This window comes from Solanum tuberosum, unplaced genomic scaffold (genome assembly GCF_000226075.1).
Source record: "Solanum tuberosum cultivar DM 1-3 516 R44 unplaced genomic scaffold, SolTub_3.0 scf00646, whole genome shotgun sequence".
NCBI lineage: Eukaryota > Viridiplantae > Streptophyta > Magnoliopsida > Solanales > Solanaceae > Solanum > Solanum tuberosum.
Window position 1 is genome coordinate 1042 of NW_006239694.1, and position 3295 is coordinate 4336.

The window sequence follows — 3295 nt, forward strand, 5'->3', positions numbered from 1 at the left end:
CTTACTTACCGGTGTATCGGTACCTAAAATCACGGTGTCAGCGAACCACTCAACGGCAATAAAGTACACTTAGAATACTAGATTTAGTAGTAGTAGAAGAAGTCCAAAAAAATTAGTTCAACTAAAATAAGAGGAAATTCCTCAATTTATAGAAAACAAAGGGTAGTGTGAAAAGGTTCTTATTGTGCCTTACCGGAAAGGTCACAAACCTTTGGAAAAGTCACAATCTTTCTAAAAGGTCACAACCTTTCGTAAAAGTCACAACTTTTCATAAAAGTAGCAATTTTTCATAAAAGTCACAACTCTTCATTTTTCATTCACACCTTTTAAAACCCAACAGAAAGTACCATTGGTATCCCGGGGAAAAAATTGTTTTTCCAAAGAGGCAGGAGGTATAAATATTAAAGGGTGTGGGAAATGGAATGTGGCTTCTGTAGGCAAGCTAGTATGGCAGATAGCTGTGAGCAAAGAGTCTTTATGGGTGAAATAGGTGCATGGGGTGTACATCAAAGCAGACACTGTTTGGAATCATATAGCACCAGTAGACAACAATTGATATTGGAGGAAAATAACTTCACTAAAGAACTAAATGCAGCATTGGTACACACATGAACAGCTTAATCTTACTGCTAGTGGAGAATACTCAATCACCAGGGGTCATCTTGCTTTGTTGGGCCACCAAGCTAAACTGGGAATCGCTGAACTAATATGGAACTATGTATCATTGCCTAGGTAAAGGTTCAGCATATGGTTAGCAATACAAAAGAGATTTCTCATAAAGGAAAGGTTGTTGAACATGAATATACAAGTTGATGACAATAAATGTTGCTTATGTAATGATACAGTGATGGAAACAAATAAATACTTGTTTGTAGACTGTGAATATGTTACAAAGGTGAGAGATGCACTCCTAAGTTGGTCCAATATCAACCTACCTGCAAGAGAGCTGAATAGCATTTTGGAGCTGATTAAGAAGAAACACTGAAAAAGATTCAAGAAGGAAGTGGTGGCAGCTTTATGAGAAGCTATGGTATATCACATTTGGAAAGCAAGAAATTGGAAACAATTTAAAGGAGTCATCATACAACATGCATATATAGTGAGTGAAATTACACGTGAAATAGTAGAAAGGATAGAAATGTATAATTAAGAATTCCAAAAGAGCAATTAGATGTAGAAGTTTCTGGCAAAAATTATGTAACTTGACTTTGCTTTTTTTTAATGAGTCCTATACTCATTATATCCTTTGAAGGGTGATGAGGAATGGTGCTCGTGACTTGTAAGTGGTTTTTTAAAAAAGTAATATTCACATTGGTTGCCAAAAAGAGATCGGATCTTGGTGTTTTAATCGGGGGAATATAATACACGTTGTACTCTTTATTTCTTGACTGAGGTTTTGCCCTACTGAATTTTCCTGGCAAGGCTTTTAACAAGGCAATAAATAATTCATATTAAAAGATATGTATACTCTTTTTCCTTCACTAGGATTTTTTTCCACAGGATTTTTTCTAGTTGGGTTTTGACTAGGCACATTATCTATGGACATCCAATGGGGAGTGTTATAAAATATTATGGTGTGGACGTTCACTACACCAAGAAGTTACTCTCACTAATTATCTCCATTACTTCCCTTCATTATGAAGATAATCTCCACCTTTATGACCATCATTCTTGTAACTTTACACCTCCATAACCTCCTTTATATTCATGATTAATGTCATGTTTATGACAAACCTTTTATATGCCTCTATGTAACACTATAAATAGAGGCATAAGGGTTCATATTGTAGAGACTTGAAAATTTGGAAGAATAAGAAAAGCTCTCACCGCTCTCATCTTATATATGTCTTGTCTACTTTCTTGCTGATATTATCACTCTTTTAACTTAGTTTTATAACATACTATGATCTTTAACTCCTTTTTGGATTGTTGACTACTACTGCATTGTGTTATTAGTTTAAATATTATATATATTTATTATGATTGTAACTTAAGCTTTATTGTACCGTATTTTTAAATCTATCTTTGTATAACAATAAAAAGTCTCATATTATATGAAATGATCGCGTTAGTACCTTATTTCTTCGTGGTTTTTTAAGGTAAGAAAATGGAGGAATAAATTCACATCTCCTATTATTCTCCTCTGATTAAGTATGAAGTAATATTTATCACTTCATCAAAATCCATAATCCTTGTAGGTGCATTATGATTTTGGTTATTTCTCAGTATTTGATTGTAGAAGTAAGCATTGTTTAACAATGACTAGTAAATTCTAATGGAAACTATAACATCAACTTGGGTCCATAGCTCAGTGGTAGAGCATTTGACTGCAGATCAAGAGGTCACCGGTTCGAACCCGGTTGGGCCCTAAATCTTTTTTTAATCGGAGTGGTTCTATATTTTTATTCCTCTGATTGCACTATTGAGGGGGGAAGACGGATTCATGAGGACTATATAGGGGATTATTAACATGCTATATTTGATCTTTAATTTTATGTATATGACGAATCAAATATAGAATTATTATAGTAATTACATACTCAGTATAACTTCACAAAATTGGGCGTGAGGATAGTAGTTTACACACACCTTATATCTACCTCAAAGGTGGAAAAGTTGTTTCTAACAAACTCTTGACTCAAGGAAAAAATTGTCTAAAGCATTCAAAAAAAAGAATAAATAGTAGTACAAGAAGTAACATACGTTAACAAAAATTAGCTAGTAATAGGATAACAACTAAAACAAAATAATATGACAGTCGATAGACAAGAAAAAACATATGGGATGTGGCATTACCTCTTTGGGCAAGAAAAAACAAAATAATCCAACAAGTGCATCAAAAAGGTACTATTCCTGTAGAGATGACAATACCTCTTTTGGCAGCATCCGCAAATCAGAGGCATGAGGTAGAATTGAGCAAATATGTAATGTGATTCAATTTACAAGTTTTGAGCATGAGGATTCACAACATATTTAGTACTTTTTAGAGTTTAGCGACACATATATATTTCTAGATTAAACAACAGGTGGTTAGGCTTTGGAAAAATTATATGATAAGCTATACGTGTTTTCTAAATCGAATCTCTAAGATAATATCTTGAATGAATAGCGATAGATAGAGAACTGTGGTGAAAAACACAGCATGCATTTTAGAGATTGATGGGTTTACAACATTAGAAACACAATTATGAACCAAATGATTACACAATTCAGCAAGCTGTACTTAATTAGCTCAATAACATGTTGTAGTGAATGAAATGCAATAAATTTTGGGCTGGTGTGAAACGTATGAAGA

At 33.5% G+C, this 3295-nt stretch overlaps 1 non-coding gene across 1 annotated transcript; it reads left to right on the forward strand.

Moving 5' to 3' along the window:
* Positions 1–2297: 2297 nt before the first annotated feature.
* Positions 2298–2369, forward strand: TRNAC-GCA (transfer RNA cysteine (anticodon GCA)). Its single transcript has one exon. It is a non-coding gene; the product is annotated as a tRNA-Cys (tRNA).
* Positions 2370–3295: the final 926 nt, after the last annotated feature.